At 50.1% G+C, this 12191-nt stretch overlaps 1 long non-coding RNA gene across 2 annotated transcripts; it reads right to left on the bottom strand.

The window, feature by feature from the left end:
- Nucleotides 1–2822: 2822 nt before the first annotated feature.
- LOC109493150 lies at nucleotides 2823–4927 on the bottom strand. 2 transcript variants are annotated; one of them, XR_006588162.1, is made up of 2 exons: nucleotides 4160–4927; nucleotides 2823–3407 (listed from the first exon to the last, which is right to left on the bottom strand). It is a non-coding gene; the product is annotated as an uncharacterized LOC109493150 (long non-coding RNA). The 2 variants fall into 2 exon arrangements; XR_002147220.2 differs by having other exon boundaries at nucleotides 2823–3404.
- Nucleotides 4928–12191: the final 7264 nt, after the last annotated feature.

The following is a 12191-nucleotide window of genomic DNA, read 5'->3' as shown; positions in this document are numbered from 1 at the left end:
TCTTTTGCTCTGACTTCCTTGGTATTGCCTGGAAGGTAGGCTTGATGGTTGGAGCTCCGGCAGCCGTTTTGGATCCCGAGATGACTCCAAGGATAGAAGCCACACGCTGAGAGAATGCCAGAGAAATATAGAAGGAAGTGCGTCCCAGATGGCATCAGGGAGCCACCGTGCCAGCCTTGGACTGACTCTTTACAGGGTCCTCTTACATGCGGAAGAAAGACACGTGTGTCCTGTTCAGTCCGCCGTTACTTTGGGTTTTCTGCTATTTGCAGCCAAAGGTGTTCCTAACTGATATGCGTGTTCAAATGTTCTTTCTCTTATTCAAGGACCACTGTGCATGGGATTCACCCCGTCGTGTTGTGTTAAGCTTACCCTTTCCGGGCAACATCAACCCATATTAAAGTAGAAGCAGGAGTACAGATGAAGTTCATCTTTGAAACTTCTGGGTTTGCTTCTCCTTCCAGGCTTTGATGTCCTGCCTTCCCCCTGCTTTGGCTTGCTTTTAGTTTCTGCTGTTGAGTAGTTTTCTGCACCTGCTAAGTTATTACATCTAATGGGATCCTGGGTTTCAATCAAGTTGTCATTCCCCGCTAAGTCACTTCTATTCGCGAAAACTTGTCACAATAGCTCCTATTTTAAGAAAAATCTCCCTTAATTTCACATCCCTCTCTAGCTACTGCCTCATTGCTCCCCTTTATAGCGCAAATTCTAGAAATATCTGTCTATACCAGGGCTGTCTAGCCGGATCACCCCAATAAGTAGCATTCACATCGTGGTGTGTATTAAGGGCATCCCTGAGTTGTGCAGTGCACAACCAGCACTTCTGCACATGGGAGGCCTGGTCCATACTCACCGCTTCCACCTCCTTAACTCCCAGTGTCTTTTGAACCTAATGTAATCAGGCATTTGTTTCCACCAGTCTACAAAAATAGCTGTGGTCAAGGTCCCTGGTGACATCCATTCTTACCAAATCCAAGGTGAATTCTCCGTCCACATCATACACAGTTTTACCAATAGCATTTATCATTCCTGCTTCCTTCTTGAGATGCCTTTCCCCCCTGGCTTCTGGAACTCCCTCTGAGGTTTCCTCCTACCGCACTAGCTAACAGTTTTCAGCCTCTTCTGTCTTGCTATCTTCTAGACGACTGTTTTGTTCACGCTATATCCTCAGCAGGGAGTCTGGCAACAGCAAACATTCAATGAACAGGCTAGTTACCGAACGAATGAATGCATCTGAAGGATCTAATGTCTAAGAGTGGAATTTCAGGCACCATGACAGCAGTGTGGCTATCTATGTTGGGAAGGATGGTTCTTTCTTTTTTTTTTTTTTTTAACTTTTTTCTTTTAACGTTTATTTATTTTTGAGACAGAGAGAGACAGAGCATGAACAGGGAGAGTCAGAGAGAGGGAGACACAGAATCTGAAGCAGGCTCCAGGCTCTGAGCTGTCAGCACGAAGCCCGACGCGGGGCTCGAACCCACAGACCGTGAGATCATGACCTGAGCCGAAGTCGGACGCTTAACCGACCGAGCCACCCAGGAGCCCCAAGGATGGTTATTTCTGCTAACTTCTGAAACATTACAGAGGAGAGAGACACTTACAGAATGATCGGTCAGTTCCCGTGTCTAAACATCCTGTGCTCAAAATGCAGGGGACACATTATTCACAAAGGGTACAAACTCTAAGTTATAAAACGAATAATTTCTGGGGATCTGGTGTGCAGAATGGTGACTAGAGGTAAACATACTGCATTATATCCTTGACAGTTGCTAAGAGAGTGGATCTTAAATGTCCTCGCCACGCACACACACACACACACACACCGAAATGGCAATTATGTGACTCAGTAGATATGTTAAGTAACGCTGTGGTGGTAATCATTCTGTGATTTGTCAGTGCATTACAGAAACATACTCCACCCTTGTTTTTTTATTTTCAATTTTTTAATGTTTTATTTTATTTTTGAGGGGGAGAGAGAGAGAGAGAGAGACAGAGTGTTGAGCAGGGGAGGGGCAGAGAGAGAAGGAGACGCAGAATCCGAAGCAGGCTCCAGGCTCCGAGCTGTCAGCACGGAGCCCGACGCGGGGCTGGAACCCACAGACTGTGAGATCATGACCTGAGCTGAAGGCGAACGCTTAACTTACTGAGCCACCCACGTGCCCAACATACTGCACCCTTATGTCTGACTCTGGGCTCCCCCAGACAACCCGGGACCATGTCCCCATCACAAGATCCTTAACTTGATGGCACGTGCAAAGTCCCCCTTGCCACCTCAGTTCCGTGCCCACTGCAGTTTCCAGGTTTTAGGGATTAGGATATGGACACTTCGGGGCCATTATACGTCTGCCATGCTTCCTGAATGCTTCTTGAATCTTCACTCTGGGGTCACCTTCTCAGTGAGGACTATCCTAACCCTGTAGCTTGTCTCCACCCCTCCGGCCTCCTGATGCCCCTTTCTGTGGTCAACTTTTTCTTCTAACATAACATATAATTTACTAATACCTTATGTTTATTACCTGTTTCCCCCAATAGAATGTCAGCTCCAGAAGGGCACTTTCTCCCTGCTGCCTCTCCAGGGCCTGGCATACAGAAGCAGCTCCATAAATATCCGTTAAGCGAATGATACAAGACAAAACCAGCCAAGCCTTTTTAGCCTCAGTATGAGCCCCACCCCCCCCCAAGTGGAGAGTTTGCTCCTCAGGTTACATTCGGCCAGGGGAGTGATGGCGTTGACCTGACCTTCCAGCACCCTGTGTGGGCCCGTGAGGGTCCCGGCTGCCACAGGGGCACAGAGGGGACGGATAGGAACAGGCAAGAGAGGCTCAGAGGAGCTGCATGAGGGTGCCATTTATTGAAAGAGAATATGAGAGCAATTAGCCAGTGTCACCCCCAAGCACGCCTCGCTCAGTCCCGAGAAGGATGATTTCAGAACCAGACGGCCTTGTGCAGTCCCCATTCTCACGCCAGCCCTGGGAGCGGTAGCCTGGGGTGGCCTCGAGCAGCTGGCCCTGGGTTCCCGGCTGGCTCTGCTCGTGACTTGGGGCGTTTTCCATCTTCCCAAGGACCGTCCCGGGAAACTCGTTGCGCTCGGGTGACCGTGTGCGGTTTCCTTTCAAGACGCAGCTACCAAAGACTCGGTGCTCCCCATTGTCTGCCATCGGGGGAGCTCTGGGCCCTCTTTTAAGATGAAATCTGTTTTATCAGTCTTAACCTTGTTCAGTTGTTTCTTGCAGCCCAGCACTAGGCTGTCAGGGCATTCTACAAAGGTTTGGCGGGACATCTAGAGAAAGCACCTGCTGATGACAGCATAATGCAGTGCCCTGGCCAGCTGGCTTCCCAAAGAACACACCTTCTGACAGGGCTTCCCAGCTGCGGGCGGGCGCTGGGGGTTCAGGCTGCAGCTGCTGCTGGAAAAAAAGAAGAGAAAAATGTTGGGGGGGGGGAGGTTCAGAGGCAGCTTTTCTGCACGGTTCCAGGAAGCCAGATTTGGGTGTATCTGAATGAGGCAGTTCATGTTAAAATCGGGGGGCAGGGGGAACCAAAAAAAAAAAAAGAGAGAGAAAACCCACAATGGAAAAGCAATGAGAGGAAACGGTGAGCTTTTCTGCTGAGAAACCCACAAACACCCTGTGATTGATTTCACTTTCCTCGCTCCCTGGTTCGTCTTTGCACAGTTTTCACATTTGGGGGTACAGGGAGAAGGATCACGGGGCTGGGCGTTAGAACACCCGGGCTCGAACTCAACTGTGCCTCAGAGATGAGCTGTGTGACTTTGGGAAAACCGCTGTCCCTTTCTGGAGCGTCGTGTCCCTCACCTGTACCATTGGGGGGAAATAATTAGCCTGGCTCCTGAGGTTGTAGGGAAAAGTCGAATGTAGCACTGTGCCATGTTATGCTTAACGATGATGGTTAGCAGTGTCACTGGCACTGCTAATTGTGATGACAATTGTAGAGACGGGGGGGGGCGGGGACAGGGGGGATTAGGGCTGGCTGGCGAGGGACCCCCAGAGCTTGCTCTCCCGGGTCTTTGTTCTAACTTCCAGAAGACGTGATGCTTCTGCTTCTTAAGGGGACCCATCTGAGTTAAATTTAGTTTCATACAGCTAGGCCACTATTTAAAACTTGGGAAAGATTCACCGAAATGGCAGCATTTTCATACCTAAATCAAGTAATAGAGACTGCTTCAAAACGTAGCTTCTCAGGAGCACGGCCTCTGGCTTTGGGAGGGTCATGTCTTTAGAAAGATGCAGACTTTAGTTGTGTTTTGGTCCTCGGTATCCACGCCCTTGGTCATGTGACTTTGGACTCTCCCATAAAGGCGATGTTTATCATTTGGAAGTTTCAGCTCTTAGGCGAGACCCTTAACCACCTTGGAGAGAGTTTCTCGTCTGTACGATGAGGATAATAAAACCAGCTCAGAGCAGTGTTGTGAGGACTAGAAATAATGTACATAAGTGCTCAGTAGAGGTCCCGTGTGGCAGCTCACCTCCAACATGGCCCCAGTGATCCTTGTTTGCTGGGACCCACCTCTCACACCGAACAGGGCTGGACTGTGTAACCGACAGGGTATCGCAGAAATGTTGGTGCGTGACTTCCAAAGCTAGGTCGTAAGAGACATTGTCTGCTCTCCCTTGGGTCATTTTCTCTGGGGAAAGCGGCCGCCATGTCATGAGGTCACTCAAGCAGCCCTATGGACTGGTCTACATGGTGAGGAACGGAGGCCTCCTGCCAACAGCCAGCACTGTTTTGCCAGTGTCATGAGTGAGCCAACCTAAAAATGGACCCTCCGGCCCTGGTCAAACCTTCAGATGAGCAGAGCCTTGCCGCCATCTTGATTGGAATCACGCGAGAGACCCTGAGCTAGCCCCACCCAGCGAAGCCACTCTCCAATTCCTGACCTCCAAAACACACACACAGCCAAGAGGTAGCAAATATTACCCTGGCGCTTAGTAGCATAAATCTGTGTTTATGTAACAAAGGAATGATGATGCCAACTGCTGTCAATGGAGATTCCATTATGTGTCTCACAATAAACTGGTGCTGAGGCTGTAGAAATGAACTGTATATACATTGTCCCTTTCCTCAAGGCTCATTTAGCTTATCAAGGGAAACATTAACGGGCTGCAGGATGGCCACAGGCACAGTAGGTACTGAAACCTGCCCACTGGAAACATCTCAAAGGCAAGTCCTCTAAAAATCCCAAATATAGGAACAGCCATATTTATTCCCGTGTCTTTATGGTATGGCCATCGTCCGCCACTTCCACTCTTAATAGAAGAAGATAAAGAACAAAATTTCCTTTTACTCAGCAGATGCTGAATTCCTGCAGTGTGCCCAGCACAACGCCCACTCACAGTAGGTGCTCACCAGTGTGTGTTGGGGTTTTTGGTACAGTCAGTGAGGCTGGTTTGAGGACGTGCGGGGTTTGAGAGGTGCCCTTAGGAATGCGCTCAGTATAACCTCTCTCACCACCAGGTGGTGCTGTGGAGGCCGTGGCTTCCTCTGGGGGCCATTGCCGTCCTGAATGGCCCTCGGGGTGTGGTTTGGGTTGGGTTGGCCTTGAGGGGTGAGTCCCACTCCGTTTTCCTGGACTTGGCTCTGCTGACTTCTGAGGTGTTACTTCCAGAGGTTTCCCCAACAATAAAATTATTACTGTTGTTATATCACAAGTGAGAAGATAGGTCTTGGTGGTCCAGGAAGCAGACCCTCACCAGACGTTGCTTTCAGCCTCCAGAACCATGAGAAATGAGTGTCTGTGGTTTAGGCCACTCCATCCGTGGTATTTCCTTATACCAATCCTCACAGACCAAGACACTATTGTATGTGTGTGCATATATATAAATAATTTATGTATTAATAATATAATATTTTTCTTAAGGCTTATTCCTTAAATATTCTTTGCAAATTTGATTTTAATTGCTATCTAATTTTCAAATTGTGAATGTACTGTAGCTTGTTTATTCTTCTTTTTTGGGGGGTATTGAATTGTTTCTCCTTTTTAAAAAAAGTTTATTTATTTTGAGAGAGGGAGAGAGAGAGAGAGAGAGAGGGAATGTGCATGTGCATAAGTCGGGGAAGGGCAGAGAGCGGAGGGAGAGAAGCCCAGGCAGGCTCTGCACTGTCAGTGTGGAGCCTGATGCAGGGCTCGATCCCACGAACTGTGAGATCATGACCTGAGCCAAAATCAAAGAGTCAGATGCTTAACTGACTGAGCCACCCAGATGCCCTCTGGTTTCTTCTTCTTCTTCTTCTTCTTTTTTTTTTTTTAATTTTTTTAACCTTTATTTATTTTTGAGACAGAGAGAGACAAAGCACGAACGGGGGAGGGGCAGAGAGAGAGGGAGACACAGAATCGGAAGCAGGCTCCAGGCTCTGAGCCATCAGCCCAGAGTCCAACGCGGGGCTCGAACTCACGGACCGCGAGATCATGACCTGAGCTGAAGTCGGACGCTTAACCGACTGAGCCACCCAGGCGCCCCATGGTTTCTTCTTTTTTAAACTTTAACACGTTGCGGTATAATTCACCTACGTGAACCTTCGCTACTGTCACTGATTAGTTCTTGAGAGTAGATCCTAGAAGTGAAGTTACTGGTCCAAAGCGGCAGGACATCGTCAAGGCTTCTGCTGTTACCAGATTTTTTTCTAGAAGAGAAGCTCATTTAGAGCCCTACCAGGATAAGTACCCCCCCCCCTTTTTTTTCTGCATCCTCACCAAAGCTGTTTTTTGTTTTAGAAAAATGTTCTCAGTTTGGTAAACTTGGTAAAAATGGTGTTTTATTTGTGTATCTTTAATTACACAGGCCTTTTTAATACACTTATTTGTGTATCTTTAATTACACAGCCTTTTTTATACACTTATTAGACACGTTCTTCCCTTCTTCTATACATGTCTTGCTCCTGGTTAGAGCGATCGTCTTTTTTCCCCCTTATTTGTTTTTAAGAACTCTTTATATATGAAAAGCACTTATCATTGGTCCATCGTCAGTGTTGTAGTTAGTCCTTCCCCAGCGTGTTTGCTTTTAAATTTTGTTTGCGATAGTATCTGATGTTCCGAGGTTTTGCTTTAATGTAGTAAAATCGATCAATCTGTCAGATTGCTTTCATTATTTGCTGCTGAGAAAGCTTTATCCCCTCCAGACATCAGATGAGTATTTACGTCTATTTTCTCCTGCTTGTTTTTGGGAGTTTTATTGTTATTACTCCTTTATATTTACTTTTTTAATCCATCTGGATTTCATTTCGGTTTATGATGTTGAGAGGCCAACTTCATTTTCTCCCCCCAAATAACTAACCAATTGTCCCAGCACCCATGACTGATTCCTGCTTTCCATATTGATTTGTAAAGCCACATTTATGGTGTATTAAACTTTTATATGAGCTAGATTCTAAGTACATATAAAATCTACCATTTTGTACTGGTTTTTCCTCCGGAGAGATGTTCTCTAATACACAGAGTAGTTCGTGCCATTTGCCTGGACACACCCAGCCCACCTCGCTCAGGGTAAAATCCAGACGGCCCAACCTTGAGGCGCTTCTGGGTTCCATCTGACTGTCCATCAACCCGCCCTGCTCTGTAGGTCCAGTCCCTCCGGCGGCCCCCAGTGGCTTCCTGGTCCACCCGCTTCCTCCAGCAGCCACCCCCACCCCCGTCTTTTAGTAAACAAGCCTCATGTGTGTGAAAGCCTGCTGAAAAGCCCTCCCAAAGTGCGCCCCCGAACAGAGCCTGGCAACGGCGTCCTCAACAGGATGCCCTTCCCGGCCAGCACCTCTCCAGCCCCCCCTGCCCCCTCTGCTGCCTCCAGGCCCACTTCCTGGGCCCTCCCATCTCCCGCCGGTCACCCTTGCCACTGGATACTATTCACTCTTAGCTCCTTATCTCCTTCATGCGGGGGGTGGGGGGGCGGGTTGCGTCTTCCCCGAGTGTCCTCAGCCTGTGTTTGTCGAACTGAATCAGAGCCCAGAATGGAGAGGCCGTGTGCGTGGCCACTGTTCGGTGGGGGACGCGCGCTGGTGTGGATGCGTGGTTTGGGCCCGCTCCCTTGGAAGGGGACCCCGAGGGCTGATGACGATGCAGGACGCCTCGGTCATGTGGACCCACTGAGGCAGAGAGAGAGGAGCAAGGGCTTGAGAACTGACCCCCAACCTGCGCTTTGAGGCTGGCGCGTGCAGCCTGAAGCTTTGGGGGCGGCACGCCAGAGCCTTGCGGCCGAGTGGGGATCACAGAAGTACCCCCCTCCTAGAGCCCGGACCCCATAAATGCTCAATAAACGTTGCTGCTAAGTGGCGACCCCCCTCGGCATGATTTTTAGGAGGGCGGATACTCTCTGGAGAGAACTTTCACCCAGAGGAGACGCTCTGAGCTGATAATTTTGTCTTTACAAGGAAAATGAACCTCCAGGAATGCTCTTCCAGAGAGGAAACCCCAGCCCCTGCCCCCACCTGCCCCTTCTCAGCCAGCTCCCCGCGTGAAATCTTTCTGTTTTCTTTACTTAGCACTTTGCACGTGAGCGAAACCACCTTCCCTCGCCGGCTAATTTGTGCCCTGGTTCAAACTGCTTCGGTCCCACATTCCACAGCACTGTTTCCTGATATTCATTTCACCCCGCGGTGTCTGTCTAGCCCCGGGATTACTGGGAATCGAGAGGCGACCCTGTTTGGCTTGTTTGTTTTTTTTACCTACCCCCCCCCCCCCCCAGCTTCCACCCAAACCCCACAGACTTTTCCCACGTGCCTTTGTTTAGCATTCAGCTCCGGCTCCCTTCCGCATGTTTAGGGAGAACCTTCTAGAGAAAAGGCATCGGGGTTTCTCTTTTCTTTGTTCCCTTCTCAGAAGGCGTTTTGAAATCCAATCTGAATCTCAAGTATATTTTGAGCGGTGTTCAACTTTTAATGTGCTGTGAAAATTTGGATTTAATTAATTTCTCTTGCATTCTGAAATGGTGTGAGACTTTTATTTTTTGTTTCCTGGACGGAAGCCTTGCCACATTCGTGGAAAAACTGAGGGGGGCGGGGGGGGGTGGGTTTCTCGTAAGAATGAACGTAAAATGGATCGAAATTGTTGCCCGAGGGGAAATGGCTGACTTGTAGCCTCGAGGCCGTGCCTGCAAGCCTGGGGAGGTCTGCCTCCGCCAGCGACCGGCTGGTGGCCTTGACTGGAAACCTTTCGATGCCGAACTGGGACTTGACGTGTCACTCGGATGCTGGCGCTCCCCTCTGCGGGCCAGTTGTCCACGTGACGTGGTCTCTGTACCAAGGCGACCCAGCCAGTGGATGTGGGAGGATGTCACGGAGTTGTTTCTGGAATGCCGCGTGTATGAGCTTCTCGCTGCTGTGACAAATGACCGCACGCTGGTGGCTTAAGGCCACATGCACTTGTTGTCTCATAGTCCCGCAGCCCAGATGACCCGAGTGGCTACAATGGGGTGCAAATCGAGACGGCAGCAGGCCTGTCCCCTCGGGAGACTCTAGGGGAGAATGTGTCCCTTGGTTCTTCCAGCGTCTCTAGGCTGTCCGTGTTCCTCGGCCCGTGGCCACGTCCCTCCGACCTCTGCCTCTGTCGTCACATCTCCTTCTCTGGCTCTGAGCCCCAGTGTGCCTCTGATAAGGACCCTTGGGACGACCTTAGGCCCACCCACATAATCCAGGATACCCTGCCCATCTGGAAATTCTTAATTTGATCCCACCTGCAAAGTTCCCTTTGCCCCGAGATGTCTACACCTGAATCGCCAGAACCTGGCCTTCCCCTGCCCGGAATTGCAATTCACAGCCGCGTTTCTAGAGAAACCATGGGAGCTGTCTGGTGGGACAGAAATGATGCCTGAGGACATTTCCAAAGCATTTCTGGGGCAAAGAGAGGAAGCTGCCGTATGTGTCCAGAGCCGGTATCGTTTCCCGAAGGAGAAGGACCCTGGGGTCTTAGGTTAAGAGAGTGCCGATCCAATCCCGACTTGGGTGATTCGCCAGAATGCCGTGAGCTTCGGGCTCTCCGGCTATGAGACGCGGATGTCAGGCTCCCTCCGGGCGCTCGCGGGAATTCCTGGAGATGAACGTGAGTATGAGAACCACCTCTCACCTGTAGTATGATAGTGACATCATAGTCAAGGAACGGTTAGAGTCGAGGTAGGAAGGCGTTGGTTGACGTTACACGCTTCACAATGAAGAGCCGAGATGGCCAACTTGCTAGATTCCAGCTGAACAGAACAAAACAGAAAACTAGCAATCCTTCTGAAGACCTGGTTGCCCAGGAAGGAAAAACCAAGAATTCTGTTCTTCCCTCGGCCCTTGGTGGTTTGGGCACCTTTGCAGAATATGCCTGTACAGAAGAGATTTTTCAGGATCGTGGGGTCACTTGGAAAACTGGCATAGAAAGTTGGGAGGGGGCGGAAATTTCCACGTGGCTCAGTGGCGAGTGTGATGTTTCGACTCCAGGCAAAGATCTGAATCCCAGTGGTTGGTTGATTTGACTTGATTACTTTGCACTCACTTCCTTTCATCTCCTTTCTCCAAAATCCATCCACCTTGGTGAGCTTAGGTGGCTCCGGGTAAAAGCTTTGGCTTCAGCATCAGATACCCCTGGGTTCAAGTCCCAGCCCAATCGCTTGCTGGCTGTGTGACTTCAGGCCAATTACTAACCTCTCTGATCTTCTGAGTCCTGGTTTGTACAAAATGAGAACAGATGGGAAAGTGCTTATTGGCGCTCCTAGGACCTAGAAGGTGACCAGTGGGAGCTGGTTTCTTTCCCTCCTATTGGGAGGGGTCTCCCTTACTCAGCCAAGTCTCACCAGAGTTGAGTCATGGTGGTCGAGGAACATGAGTCCTGGGAGTGATACTGGGAATGTGCGTTCTTATCCTGGATCCGGAGGCTGGAAGTCCAAGATCAAAGTGCTGGAGATTCAGTGTCAGCACTCTCTTGCTGTGTGCTCACATGGCCTGTATTAGGGGGGAAGGGTCAGGGGAGAGACAGAGACAGAGACTGATTTCTCCCTCTTCTTCTCATCAGACCACTGACCCCTTCATGGGGGACCCACCCACATGACCTCTTCTATCCATAATTACCTCCCAAGGGCCCCACCTCCTCATACCAATCTATTGGGGGTTAGGGCCTCAGTATATGAATTTGGGGTGGGGATGCAAACATTTGACCTATCATACTGACTTCAAAAGTATACACAAGAAGATAAGGTAATGACCTTTGGTGAAATATATTCAGTATAATAGAAAACCCATTAGTGAGGACAAAGGAAAATATCGGTTTCCAAATGCTTTCTGATACCCATACATTTTCAACTCTATTTTTTTTAAGGCTTACTTATTTTTGAGAGAGACACAGAGAGAGAGAGAGAGCTAGTTGGGGAGGGGCAGAGAGAGAGGGAGACACAGAATCCGAAGCGGGCTCCAGGCTCTGAGCTGTCAGCACAGAGCCGGACGCGGGGCTCGAACTCACGAACCTAGAGATCGTGACCTGAGCCGAAGTCGGACGCTTAACCGACCGAGCCACCCAGGTGCTCCTCATTGGCTTTTGCTGGAATGAAAATGAAATACGTTGCTTTAATTATCAGCCAAAATAGCCATCACCCATTCCTTGGTCACGCACGCTGGTCGAGGAGCCTGGGGGTGGCGGGGAGGCGAGTGGTCACTCAGAGGGCACTGAAGGTCCACGTCATATATGCAGCCCGGCCTTAGTCTCTGATGCCACTCTCTCCACACAGCATCAATAGCTCCTTTCTGCAAGGGACACATGTTTACCAGGGGATCCTGGGCCAGGAGCCAGACTAAGGAGGAGACAGCGTGGTCCCCTCCGATGGGGAGATCTGTCCTTCGAGGTCAGCGGTGACAATTCCGTGACTGGGTGGACCTGCCCCGACTGCATGGCCCCGGAGAGTCCTCCAGGGCAGAACAGAAGCGGTGGATGGAACAGACCCAGCTCAGCGGTGGGGCCGGGCTGAGCCGAGATGGGGCCGGCCGGGAAGGCACTGCCGAGAAGCACAGCTCGAACGACAAGCTTTCAGCTGCCACCAAGCTGTATGCTGCCCTGGTGACTGGGAGAGCCATCTGAGGGCCACCCTGGGATCTTGTGCCTGTGGGCCGTGGATGTCCTGGGGGCCGGGAGGCGCAGTCCGGGGGCTTCTGTTTGAGACTTTGCTTTAATGGAAAAAAAAAAAAATACCACTGAGTTTGCTTGTGGAACTGTC

Source organism: Felis catus, chromosome D3 (genome assembly GCF_018350175.1).
Source record: "Felis catus isolate Fca126 chromosome D3, F.catus_Fca126_mat1.0, whole genome shotgun sequence".
NCBI lineage: Eukaryota > Metazoa > Chordata > Mammalia > Carnivora > Felidae > Felis > Felis catus.
Note: the sequence above shows the minus strand (reverse complement) of the source record. Positions and strands in the feature narration are given on the sequence as shown.